The sequence below is a fragment of the Thermobia domestica genome, chromosome 1 (assembly GCF_964235325.1).
Source record: "Thermobia domestica chromosome 1, izTheDome1.hap1.1, whole genome shotgun sequence".
In the NCBI taxonomy this organism is placed as follows: Eukaryota; Metazoa; Arthropoda; class Insecta; order Zygentoma; family Lepismatidae; genus Thermobia; species Thermobia domestica.
The window spans coordinates 1,242,877-1,257,391 of NC_137454.1; the positions used below are offsets into that span (position 1 = coordinate 1,242,877).

The following is a 14,515-nucleotide window of genomic DNA, read 5'->3' on the forward strand; positions in this document are numbered from 1 at the left end:
ACTGTGAAGTGCGTTCCACGTGTGTTAACCGAGGAGCAGGAAGAGAACAGAAAGAAAATCAGTGAAAAACTGTTTCTGATTAGCAGTGATGGTGTCAACTTTCTGAAAATCGTAACAGAAGATGACACTTGGGTTTACGATTACGTTGCGGCATAGAAGGGTCAGTCATCATGGTGAGTGGAAAAAAAATCGCCTAAATCGAAGAAAACATGGATGAGCCCTATCAATTTGAAGCTGCTCTCGGTAATTTTCGTTGACTGTCAAGGCAAAATCCATCACGAGTCCAGTCCACTGGCCAAACCGTCAATCAGCACTATTATGTAGAAGTTATGAAGCGTTTGTGGGATTCTATACAGTGGCTTCACATGTGGTCGAACCAGAGTTTGTTGCAACACAACACGCCAACTCATTAATCATTCCTTCTGCGCAGTTTTCTAGCGAAAAACAAAACAACTTTTGTATAGTCACTACTTTCTTCAATTGATTTCGCTCCGACAAACCTTTTCCTTTTGCCTCAAGTTAAAGTCCCTTGAAAAAACACTGGACCAAATTCGACGTAGGAGTTGTTTCATACCTAATGAAGCGTTCCCGAATTGGATAGTACGTTGGCATCGGATTGTTGCTATTCAAGGACGGTACTATACTTGGAAGGTGACAACTAAGATGTATCTGTGATAATATATTGTTACTGACAATCCGCTTTTTAAATTAGAGTTCCTAATTAGGCATCGTTTGACTAATTAATCGTAATTAATTAAGCCTAATTACGCGTAATTAACAATTTGTTATCGATATGAAATCGCTGATAGATCCTCTTCAGTTATAAGCCTCATCGATATTTATTTATTTATTTATTTATTTATTGCGTTTTCAACTATGATAACAACTATCCATCGACTGATGTCAGGAAGGAACCAGTAAGAGAAAAATGTTTATGGAACCACCGTTCAGAGTTGAACCCGTGCGGGGGAGGGGGGGCACCGAGTTCAGACCTCCAAAGTTCCTGACTCAACACACATTTGTACAGTCCGCAGCAAAAAACCTGCAACATGAGCATGTAAGTTTAGTGAAACTATGAAGTCTTTTGCTCCAAAATAAGTATGCATGGGAGGACGCCGAGGTTTCTCCTGGCGTGATTCGTGCCACTCAGACGTTATGTTAATTCAATGTGCTGTTATGCTTAGTTTCACAATAAATTTGCATCGTCATGTTGCAGGTTTTTTGCTGCGGACTGTACACTTTCCTAATAGAACTATACTTGTTTAGCAGAGAAAAGTACTTTACAATTACTTCTCGTCTTTTCGAGAGTAGAATAATAATCTTTCAATATTACATAGAAATAGTGGCTTGTAGTAATGGACACCCCTCCCAACAAAAAATTCTGGGTGCGCGCAGGTCACCCTTCCATTCCTGCCGAGATCTGAAATGAAAACGAAATGACGTCTTTAAGCTTTACGTCCACGATTATGGCGACTAGGCTAAAGGAGATTGTGATAATGAGAAATGAATGTAATGGTAGAATGAATTAAGTGGGAGGAAACGGAAGAACTTCGAGAAAACCCACGCACCTGGTGTTTGTCCACTAAGAAGTCCATTTGGCGCAAACTAAAATCGAACCAAGACCCCATGCACAAGAGGAACTCTCTACCACTGAGCCACCGCGGTCTGAACACCCATAGTATGTAAATATATCAGTTTCTGGAAGTCAAACACAACACTTGTTTTCCTTAAAGTACATATCGTCATTTCTTTTTCTCTCAGTCTTTTCCAAGTTATGTGGGGTCGATGTTTCTGATCAGTCTTCTCCATAAAGCCTTGTCTCGGAATTCTTTCCCTCGTCACTACCAGCAATAAACACGAGAAATAGAAATCCAAAAGGTCAGCGCCCTGTCTGTTTGTAATTTCTTTGCACAGAGTCGATAGCGACGTCATTTATGTGAGCAATACATTTTTTTTCCGTATAATACCCTGAAAACTCCGAACAAGATGTCTAAAAATATTTTATCAAGTCTCAATCATTACAAAATGCATATTTTTAGTTATTTCAGAACATCTAAAACTACTCAAACGTCTTCTTAATGTTGATATACGTGACACTGAATCCTTAATCTTACCAGGCAATGCATTTAGTTAATTTAAAGCGGTAATCCAGTATTGATACATTTCTTAGAGAACTTATTTTAATTGTTGATAAATATATTCAGGATATTATATTAAATACAGACATTTCAGTAAAAGGTAAAACTATTAGATCTGTAAGATTTGCAGACGATATGGTGCTTGTTGCAGAATCTGGAAAGAAAATCAATAGGATGTTAGAAAACTTGAGGAAGGGCTGTGAAGAATATGCGATGAACATAAATGTTACAAAAACAAAAGCCATGGTGGTTGGAACGAAGGGGTATGTGTCAAATATAAAAGTGGGAGGGAGAAAATAGAACAGGTGAATAGTTTTCGATGTCTGGGTAATATTTTTCAGTAATGACATGAAGTGTGAACGTGAAATACAAGCAAGAGTAGGAATGCCAAAAGAAGCCTTTAAGAGGAAGAAAAGTGTTTTGTGGGACCTTGAATAAAGAGTTAAGAAAAGAAAAAAAAAAAAAGAAAAAAAAAGACACAAAATTGCTTCGTATGGAGTGTTCTACTGTATGGAGCGGAAACATGAACATTATGTAAAAGTGATTAAAAACGACTAGAAGCCTTCGAAATGTGGGTGTGAAGAATTGAAAGAATTAGTTAGATCGAGTGGAAACGAATAAGAGGGTGTTACAAATGGCGGGGAAGAAAAGAACACACTTTTAGATATTATTAAGAAGAGAAAGAGAAACTGGTTGGGACATTGCCTATTGCCTGAGAAGAAATTGTGTCATGAAGGACGTGCTAGAGTGTATGGTGGCAGGAAAGAAAGGAAGAGAGCGAAGGAGACTACACTTAATGGACGATATAAAAACCGAAAAATCGTAAGTGAAGACGAAGAGACTAGCGGAAGACCGTGGAGACACTAACATATTACTTTAATCTCTTACGTTTCATTTTATAAATCCCATTTCTCCAACCTTGCAACACTAGAAGCCATGGATAAAAACTTGGAATAATCAATATTTCGTAATGTAAATAGTTATAATTTCAAATCAAATTTTGATTAGTTCAGAAGTACATACATTAGAAATGAAAGCTTTCAGTTTAACATCCCACAATTATGCCCTTTAGGCTAAGGGAGACTATGATTAAGGCAAGTGAATAATGACTAAAGAATTGGTGGAATGATAATGTGTAAGGGAACGAAAATACCTCTAGTAAACCTATGGACACAATATTCTCCATTACAAACTTACTTGGCCGAGACCATACGCATCAGAGGCAAAAGCTCTACTACTAAGCCACCGTACATTTATGCTTCATAGTATTTATCTCTGCTTTCTAGATCTGAGTTCCCTACATCTGAATCCTAAAGTGCCTCACAATTAAAAAAAAAAAAAAAAAAAATGCCCTCAGAACGATGGAACCCGCCGCGATCCAAACAGATGGGAAACCAAAATAAATTGGGGTAAGAAGTTCCAGTTTCGACCATTGTATCTTTTAGAAAAAGTATTCCCGGGGGGAAGAACTTAGTATTCGGAGGGGTACATACTATTTTCACGGTTTTGGTATAATTTATCATTATAATATAGATGTATTATTTTGGTCTCCTCCGGGGGGCACTCTCAGAGTTCCGAGGACAGTACCCCCCCCCCAAAAAAAAAACAGGTCTAGTAAACCTGGTTTCGACTACTGTAGACGACAGAGTATTTAATATTTGACAGTAATTATTATACATTTTTCCACAGCCCAAAACAAATAGTTTAATGAAACAATTAAGAATCTTACCTTCAAGAACTCGTAACAAATTCACTTTTAGATTTGACGCTGTCGTCAATATTCCAAATAATTTACAGACTTAATTGACATTCTAAAATCGATGTCATGAGAACTTTGTTTTTTCGAATACACCAGTATCACATCTTTTTAATAAAAAATCGAAACTACTGAATGTCACTTCACATGATTGGGAGTGAAGGCCTTGCAGGATATTCGCGTGCACCTGGGCATTGCAGGACACTAGGGAACCAGTCTGCTTTCCCGACCAGACAACAACAAACCAGACACGCGGTCACCGGCGCAGGAGAACAACACAACATAAGCGAGCACCTATTCCTTCGCAGCCAACCCCTGCCTGCGAGAGTCTCCTCTATCATCACAATACAACGAGGAAGAGCAAGAAGCCGGCTGCTGAGCGCTGTGGCTTGGCGCGTGCCACAATGCGCGCGCAACTTTTACTACTACGGTTGGATTTCGTATGACATTGAAACTTTTTCTTTCTATTTTTGTTAAAAAGAAATTCGGTCTGAATGCGGTGGGGTGGGCAATGCGGAAATTTCAGTGGTCGGGTCGTTTATTTATTCAACAGCATTCGAGACTTCTGAAAGTGAGGTGCTCCTTTTGTAATATTAAATAAATAATTGAAATTATTTATCATTATTAGAACTGTTTGATTGTGTTACGGTATCTATATAGTGGAAGAAATATGCGTGTGTGACGAATTCAAGTAATCAGTGAATTGAGAAAAAAAAATTGTTTTACGTCCTACAGTAATGCGGTACAGGGCAAAGGAGACAGTGATGATGAAAATGAATTAAATGGTAGAATGAAGAAAGTGGGAGGAAACGCAGAACTCTGAGAAAACCCGTGCACACGGTGTTCGCCCACCACAACGCCACGCGTTTGACCCGAGTTCGATTCTCGGCGGGAGCTCATGTAGTTCGGATTCCACGTTAATCAGTGGGTCTACGTCTCACATAGCCTCGGTGCTGACAGGGACGCTGAACTCAAAATCAACTCAAACACAAACCCTATTTGACGTGCGCTAGAATCCAACCCGGAAACCCACACACCACAGGTAAACATTCAACCACTGAGCCATCATAGCAAGTAATCAGTGAATTGTGGACGTATATAATTTTACTTTACTTTATTTATTGGATGAAGATATTATAGCGGTTAAGTGACACATTTAACTTAATTCTATGAGTATTTTTGAACCTGTATTTACAATTCAGGCATACTTATAACCTAATTATGGGCGTCGTTAGAGGATGGACGGGTGAACATGTATAACATATTACATTACAATTTGTAATAATACAAAACTAATTTGACTCATTTGCCTACATGTTTTGGCCACAAATTAGCAAGATGTCATACTTGTATTTCCGGCCATGACGAAATGGCATCCGAGATTTTTCGAATCCTCGTTATAACAATCTTCCAACACAAACACTAAAAGAACATTTTGTTAATAGACAAGGAACGAAATGTCATTCTACTCCTAATAAAAAATCATATATACTCGATTGAGTACAGTCACATTGCAGAATTGAAGCAACAGGTATTTATATCAGGTAGTAAATTGCAGATTAAATAGTATATTGAATCACACTAATGAGAAGAAAGGCACTCAGCGTACTCAGCGTAGGCCATAAAATAATTATTTATTTTATCTTCTGTTCTTTGGACATTTGTTGAGCTTCGAAATACAAAGTAGAATTTCAGTGTTATATCTAGTCTACAAAGCAATTTTTGATTAAAAATAAACATGAATTTTAGAGAACTATGGAGAAACGAGATTTTGTTTATGATATTTCTCGTCTCAAATTCCAAAATGCACTTCTTGTCTCGACTCTCGTCTCGTTTTCTTAAGGGGGATCGAGACAAGACGAGAGATTACTCATTTCGTGGCCAACAGTAATCAGGTTTTAAGCAGGGCCGGCTCTACCATATGTGCTTTTGCATGGAGTGGCAAAATCTGTCATAACTATATTATTAAAAATAAATTTTTCTTCTTGGAAACAGACTTCATGGTGATGGTAGTTAAATTTACTAACCTGGCCTTCTATTTGAATACTACATTCATAAATCAAGTTTAAGTCGCATTAGTTTAATGTCACATGAACAAATGGTCACACAAATTACAGCATGAATTGCTTGATTGTTATCGAGCACTACAAAAACTGAATTCTCGAACAGTAGCGGACATCTGTTCCGTTTAGTTAGTTATCACAGTTTTGATATGAAAACTAGTCTTGCCTTTGTTACAAACAAGTTCTTTAATTGAAGCTTTAAATAAGTTTTTAATTTTCTTTTTAAACAGAGATAGAAGGAAAATCAAGAAATAAAGATAAAGGAGATAGTTGCACTGGAATTCGAAACATATATTGAGATTGAAGCTCGAAATTGAATTCTATAAAAAGGATTACCATCCTTCCTCTGCAGGTGTGTCTGCTTTATCTTTCACTAACATAATGGATTATTATTTAAAGAAAGAAAAAAACATACACAGCAACATTGTATTTGTAGTGTTTAGGCCTTTCTGAGTGCGAATGCACTTTCCTTCCCTTTTGTTGTTCATGACGGGGTAAGATACTTAAAAAGGTAGCTTTTAAGATGTGTTCTTTCTGGAGAAAGGGGGCGGCAATGGATCAACGTGATCATCCAAATTTACAAAAGTATACTCTCAGGTACTATTTATTTATTTATTGAACAAATTCCCAGATACAGCATAACTTTGCCATTTTTCTAACTTTTTTTTAACAAAAGAAAGAAAAAAAAACAAGACAACAATAACAACAACATAGAAAAAAGAGAGTAAAAGTAAAACTATTCCGTCAAAGCTCGTTTAATTGCTCTTTCAAACACTGGGTGGCTCGAAAAAATGTCCACATCAGTTGTTACTTGATTATAACAGTTTGGTATTCTATAAAAAAGAGACCTCTGTATAACAGCCAACCTAGGACGGGCAAGATGGAATAGGTGGGTATTCCGGGTGATGCGGGAAGGGACACGTAAGGATAGTTCCTGAAGTAATATTTCCGATCTTAAGCTTCCATTAACTATTTTATGTAGATATTTCAGGTCAGAGATAATTCTGCGTACTTCAGGAGTCTGAATATTAAGATGTCTCAAGAGCTCCTTCTTAGATAATATTCGAAGTGCAGGAACACGAAAACGGACTATAGCGATGAAGAAACTGAGAACAGAATCAAGACTAGAGAGCAATTACCAATTTTTATTTTCGGTAATTTCTAAATTGTACATTGAACCAATGTACAGTACACTTATGTCCAAAATGATTGCCGCATATCTATAACTGTCTTCTTGTAAGACATAATTTGATAATGTTTTTGTAGGATACTTTTAATACTGATACTATGTGTATAATCGGGAAATGAATATTTGTGGTAAATTTCATAGAAAAAGAATTATAAATACGAAAATTAGAATGAGTAAAACAAAATGTTGCTAAATGAACAAGAAAGTTTTTTTTTTTTTTCGTTTTATTGTTCTTATTTACTGCTCTTTTGACAAGAAATTTGCCACAGACATGCCTTTGCCGATTATACACATACTAAAAATGTAAGAAATACGGGGCAAATTCGTTATCAAATTAAATTCCTACACAACATATTTATACACATGCGACAATAATTTTGGACAGGAGTGTACATTTCCCAAATTTTTAAAGAGGTATCGTTGTACCCATGTTCTATTCAAGAGAAGAGACCAATGTTCTCATTAATATGACTATATCTGGTAATGAACTGGACCTTGGGGCACTACTTTCAAAATCTCGTCTCATACTAATTTCAATTTTCTTATCAAAATTCAGAATCCGTGCCAAAATATAGTTACTTGTCGTTTTAGCAATTTTTTTTTTAATTCACAGAAGGGGATAGACAGCACCACCCAAATTTACAGAGTTGTGTATTCGAGTCCTAGAGAACGTTCACTTTTTTTTTTTTTTTTTTTTTAAACATTCACAAATGTAAGTAGTAGTCATATGTAACCTTCCCAAAATTTAAAAATGAAATGAAATGAAATATTTAAAGTCTAAAGTTTAAAGTTTAAAGTTTAAAGTCTAATGACTAGGCTAAGGGAGATGATGATTAAGGCAAGAGAAGTAAATGATGATTGAAGAATTGGTGGAATGGGTAAGTGGGAGGAAACGGGAATACCCCGAGACAACTGATGGACACGATGTTGTCCACCACAAATTTACTTGACCGGGGATCGAACCAGAGACCCCCACGCACCAGCGCTCTATTAATGAGCCACCGTGCCGTTCCCAAAGTTTTAAAAGGGAACAACAACATACTCACGTCTCATGAAAGAGGAGGATTTCTATACTCATCCATATAACCATTTAACGTTATAAAGCCTCGTCAAAGAGGTCAAAAACCTCCCAAATTTGAATTTTTGGCAATTTTTAACTCATAAAACGGAACAAGATTGATCACCAAAACTTACAGTGATACTTACCTCAGATCCTGTACTAGCATAACAGATTTTTATTTTGGCAATTTCCAAAATTTAAGAAGGTGGTCCTATTTGCCCCTCCCAAAATTTGATAGTAGGTCAATGTATCCATTGCCAAAATTTAGAGAAAGTGGTCCCATGAACCACTGGGTTATTGACCCCGGCCAGGGACTATTGGCTTTGAGGCAGAGGCTACCAAAATTTCAAAAGTTCTTGTTATTAACCAGCCAGAGTGAGGGAAAGAGAGGTACTACCAAGGGCGGATCCAGGACCGTCTTCTGGGGGGGGGCGATGGGTTGTCATACTGCTACTTTTAAGGGCTCCAAACTTTGGAATGTTATATATATATATATATATATATATATATATATATATATATATATATATATATATATATATATATATATATATATATATATATATATATATATATATATATATATATATATAATAAGAAAGTTTCCTCTCCTGGGAGGGGGGGGCGATCGCTGCGATCGCCCCCTCTGGATCCGCCCCTGGGTACTACTAAAAGAGAGGCACTACGAGGCGTGTCCAAAAATAACCGAACTTCTGGTATAAACTTTGTATTACTCAATTTAGAACATTTTAAGCATTGTTCTCCTCAACTTAGTCCCTTCTACTGGCAACACATCTTTCCTAACATTTCTTCCATTTTTTGGAAAGCTCCCTGGAATGGACTTTCTGTGATGTTGTGCAGGCCTCTTGTCACATTGCCCTGAAACCCCTCTATAGCTTTGGTAACGACATCCTTTCAAAGTGATTTTAAGTTTGGGAAACAGGAAAAAGTTTGCTAGGGTTAGGTCCGGAGAATTGGGTGGATGATGATTGGCAGATAATTGTGGATAACGAGTGAAGCGTATGAGTAGACACATTGGCACGGCGCACCATCCAAGTCTCGTTTTCTCACAGTTCAGGCCTGTTTTTGCGCACACCATCCCTCAACCGCGCTAAAACGTCCTGACAACAACTGTTTGTTTACAATCTGACCACTTGATACAAATTCATGATGGACAATGCTTTTCCTATCAAAATAATACAACCAACATTACCTTGATCTTTGATCGACTTGGCGAGAAGACCCTGAATGAATTTAAAAGCAACTGGAATGTCTCTGTAAATTTTTCGTCAAGCTTGAAGCAAAATTTTACACAAAAAGTTGCTCTTCAATTTCTCTCATTGCCACTGTATCATGATTTCGATGATAGCTTGTGCACGTGCTCACTTCAGCGGCCGCAGCTCGGCGGCTAACGGTCGTAGCGAAACGAGGCAAATGGTAATTTGTTGTCTAAACCTGCCGCTAGGTGTACCCAGTAGCCACAGTACGCTCCTTCTGCCAATTGGCGCGGTATTTTAAAAATTCGCTTTATTTTTCAACACACCTCGTACATACTACTGACTAGTAGATTGTATCCATTACTGTGTGATTTCTCCTAATCGTGACGTATATATTATTAATAGTTGTAATAATCTGGCTACACTGCTGTTGGAAATAGTGAATATTTGCTGTTACGTGAATGTTGTGGGTCCCTGTGTTTGGAAGCTTGAAACATTGTGAAAAGTTACAAGAAAAACAATGAAGTAAAGAATAATGATGATTTTTTAATTTTTTTTTCGCTTTAACAACAATCCTGTCAAACGTAAAATATCCTTGAAGTTTTCAGAAGAAATAAAATTGACTTGAGTGAAGGCCATGTTGCTGTTGAAAATAAGTACAGCAAAACCACAAAACAGCATGAAAAAAACAATGCTACTCGAATGAATTGGTGTGATGAGATCAAACACAAAGTATATTTACACGGTTCTTAACTTGTACGTTTCGGTCCTGACGTCATTTGTGTGCACACAATGTTCAACAACTTACATCATGTATTTTCTTTTTCTTCTCAGATTGCACTTCTTTATCTTTGCTTGATCAGCATTATGGGTCACAAAACCACAAAATGGCTGAATCACTACCATTTACATTCATCAGTGGAAGCTCTCTTTTACAGAAAATAAAGCTTAAAAAACACACAGGGAGTAAACATCTCCCACTTTAATTAAAGGATCATTTTTGTATATACACGTACATGGGCGTCTCTGGCATGTTAAAATTGGGGGGGACGGAGACGACTAGAATGCTAGTAGACCCCAACTAAAGTTACGTCAAAATTATGAGTAAACTGGAATCTACTTTACTAGTGGTATCCGCTCTTTGTACTTTTAGCAACACAATTCATCATAATTTTCTTCCATCACTGTTAAACCATTTGCCCCTGAAAAATTAAGTTTATATATAATATGGATCTTAGGTAATTTCTTCATTTTGACATTCCTACCGGTGAATTCCTATTCAGTGTTCTTAAACGCATTTGTAGCATTGTAGTTTTATAGTCCTCTTATATTTCGATTTTTTAGCTAACAAAATCTTAACTCTCTGAAAGAAGTCTTACAATGACACTTGATTTGATTGCGAATTTCGAATTTTTGATTTTCATTCTTCTTCTGTATTCTTAATAAACTCAAAAGGAATATTATCTACCTTTTTGGTCTTCATTTCCTGTATGTTTTTGAACTTGTCCAATGATCCATCTTCGTTTACTTCGTTTTCCGTTTTAATGTTTAAAATGCACAGTTTATTCTTGGTGTCATCCGGCTCCTCAATGTATTCTTTCCATCTTCCTCAAACTCAATTCGCTCATTAAACACTCATTTCTATCTTTAGTTTCTATATTGTCATAGTAGTTGTCCCTTGCTGCCCTTCTACAGTATTCGCATGAAATTTACTTTCATATATAATATTCAAATTTCTTTATCTTTTGAAATTCCACTTGTCACCTTCGCTTTTTTGTATATTTCCCTGTCTTTGAAGATTTTCCTTCTTAATTCGCAGATAAACTTTCTATACATCCTTGCCTTCCCTTCTCCAGCCTACCTTCGTCATAGAAACCAATTGTTGCTGGTTAAGCAATGAAAAAATTGGTGACTAACCAAGAAGCGTAACTTAAAAAAAAAAAAATCTTTCTTTGAAAGTGACACACGTCAAATGGACATTCTAATCACAATAACCCAATGTTTAAAAACAGACATAAATTTAATTTGTTCTACCTATGTTTTTACTTCTTCCATATAGATTTAAATACTTTCAACATTGATCCATTTACCTCGTACCACAAACATTTGGGGGAACACGTTCCCCCTGTCCCCCCTGCCAGAGACGCCCGTGTACACGTATATGTAGCCTATATGAAGAAAAACATAAATGGGTTCAGAAAAGAATAGAGACCAGACTCGAACTGGGAATGTTTCAGAAGTGGAAATTGAAGTGACAATTGAATTACCTGCTGCAAAATAAAATTAAATGAAATCTTTTAGTTTAACGTCTCTCGATTATGCTTGTTAGACTAAGGAACACGGATGATTAAGGCAAGTGCATGATGATGGAAGAATTGGTGGAATGAGAATGTTGGAGGAAACAGGAGCATCCAGAGAAAAGCCACAGACACGATGTTGTCCACTACAAACTTACTTAGTCGGGGATAGAACCAGGGGCTCCACGCACCAGATGTGAGCGCTCTACCACTAAACCATCAGTTACCCTTATATGTTGCGAAAGAAAATCAAGTGAAAGAAAATGTGATTGAAAAACCATTCACTTAGAGAAAGGGTCGGTAAGTAATTTTAGGTGGGGTCCGGATACTTTTGAAAATTTTTATCGAGGTCAAAAAAAGAACAACTCATATTCCTTACTAATTCTTTATTTTAATTTTCAGTCACAAAATAATAATGAAATACACTACATAGGCATAATTGTATTCATAAAGTCAATCGGAGAAATTACAGTTAGGGTCTTGAGCAATTTTTTTAAAGTTAGGTTCTTACCATGAGCAGCTTATATGAAGAGTGTCTTCAAGATGGGCGGCTTTAATCTTAAGTAATATTGTTCTTTTGAAAATTCATTTTTGAAAATGGTTTCATGTGGAGCCAAACATAGTGACGAGGCATATGGCTTTTTTTTTTTTTTTTTTTTTTTTTTTAATCTGCGAAATTTTAGAATCTTGCTGCAAATTCCTTCCTGACATAAAATTTGAAAATACTGCAGTGTCTATTTCAGAATTATTCTTATATTTAAGAATTGTTAGAAAGTGAATAAATTCTTAACTTACAATGACTTTTTCAAAGATGTCTAGCTTGCGTCGAAGAGAAGATACACTTTGTATCAGATCATATAATAATTTTCCATTTTCTTGTACCTAGGTATTGAACGTATTTACCGGTAAATATTTCAGAATGTCTTTCAGGAAAGTCACAGATAACATACTGCGTTCGTTTGCTTGGAACTTCAGATGCTTCCTTGCTTCTTGGGTATCCAAGTTGTCTACGGTTACTTGTTTTATTTGCCAAAACAGGTTCAATCATTTGACTTTTACTTAGCCAACGAACATTGTTGTATTGCAGTAAGTCAAAATGCGCCGAATCAAACTCTTTGAACTGTCTGTGATGAAGAGCAGAACGAGGCCATAAAATTAATCAATTTGATCAAGCTGTCCATGACTTCTTTCAGAGTGGCACTAAGTTTTCCACAAAGGGCTGCTTGGTGAATTATGCACTGATAAGATAGTATTCATATCCTTGATTCTCTTTATTAGTCCCTTTTCTTCAGCGATCATTGATGCAGCCCCGTCAGTTGAAAGAGACATTAATTTATCATAACTAATGTTTCATTTTGTCATGAAGTCTTCAAAAGTCTTGCTTTACTTTCAATATCCAGAAATCGCACGAAACTAGACATTTGTTCTTCATCAACAATGTTACATGATCATCAAGTGCTATGACATAGCAAGGCGCCTTCTGGGGAAGTTCGAGCAAACTACACCATGAGCATAAAGTCTTGCCTTGATTATAAAAATTTATTACGGAATAACCGTTGGACAGAATAATGTAAATTCTGATGCGTTACATAGGTTAGTATTACAAGTTTTTAAAGACCAATAGATGGCACTAGTGCTACCCAAGAGTGACGCAGTACGTTACTTGGCGCGCGCGGGTTAGTTGGCGAAATGGCATTGAAGCAGGAGAAAGTGCAATGCGTGCTGTGGTATCACGAAAGCAAATCGCCCATCACTAACATAAGTAACATAAATGGTCTTTAAAAAAAAACTTGTAATACTAACCTATGTAACTGACCAGTATTTACATTATTATGTCAAACGGTTCTTCTGTAATAAATTTTTGTAATCAGGGCAAGACTTTATGCTCACCCTGTACTTTTATCGCCAGCAGCCAGCCAAAATTTCGGTTTTTTTGTATTGCTTCTTGCCGACAATGGATTACTTTGAATTGCGGCAACAACCTCCTTTTTATCTTTAAAAGGTGCAGCGGTCACTTCCAACATATCTGCATTTTTTTTTACCACGTCAGAATCTGAAAATGGCTTCTGGTGTTTATTAAGCATCCAACACACATGCAACGCTGTTTCTGCAGGTTTTTGTTGCTTGGTCTACAGCGATTTAGTAGTCTGCCTTTTTTTTTTTTTTTTTTTTTTTCAAGAATCTAGATATGCCTGGAGTTTTGATTCACGAGCTTCACTACTCACTAAGGATGGCCGCGGAGTGTCTATCGATGCTGTGACCAAGTTTTTTTTTTTTTTTTTTTTTTTTTGCAATAGATAGTTAAAGTGATTATCTCGGCCTAGTTTGTTAATGAAGTCAATTTGGTAAAACTTACGGTTAGAGCCCCCTCGTAGCTAAGCGGTTAGCGCACACGCCTATGGCATAGGAAACCCGGGTTCAATTCCCAGCGGAAGCTCATGTGGTTGGAGGTATACCTACCCTCCCTTATTGAAAGGAACGCTAAACTCAAAATCAACTCAACTTTTAGAGACGATAGTGACTTCAACGGTGACTATGCATAGCCTATTTTCCATTATTCAAACAAAGATCTGTAGAATGCTAGAAGTTACATACCGTGATGTTAGATGGCAGCAGTGATTCTTTACACCGGACATCTACCGGACGAAGTTGAATACTATTTACTGCCTTTAGCAAAGTTTATTTGAAATTAAAGTCAATAATCTTCAATCACGTTCTTTTAATTGACTCCAAGTAACTTCACTTTTAGCTGACTTCATTTAAAAAAAAAAAAGTTTATTCTGTAACAGCTGTAT

At 36.6% G+C, this 14,515-nt stretch overlaps 1 protein-coding gene across 1 annotated transcript in view; it reads right to left on the bottom strand.

Annotated features, from left to right (window-relative positions):
* Nucleotides 1-4,254, bottom strand: part of LOC145683012 (uncharacterized) — a 193,524-nt gene extending 189,270 nt beyond the window's left edge. The window contains exon 1 of the mRNA XM_081754368.1: nt 3,868-4,254. The gene's annotated coding sequence lies outside the window, so the exon portion shown is untranslated. The remainder of the gene's footprint in view (nt 1-3,867) is intronic.
* Nucleotides 4,255-14,515: the final 10,261 nt, after the last annotated feature.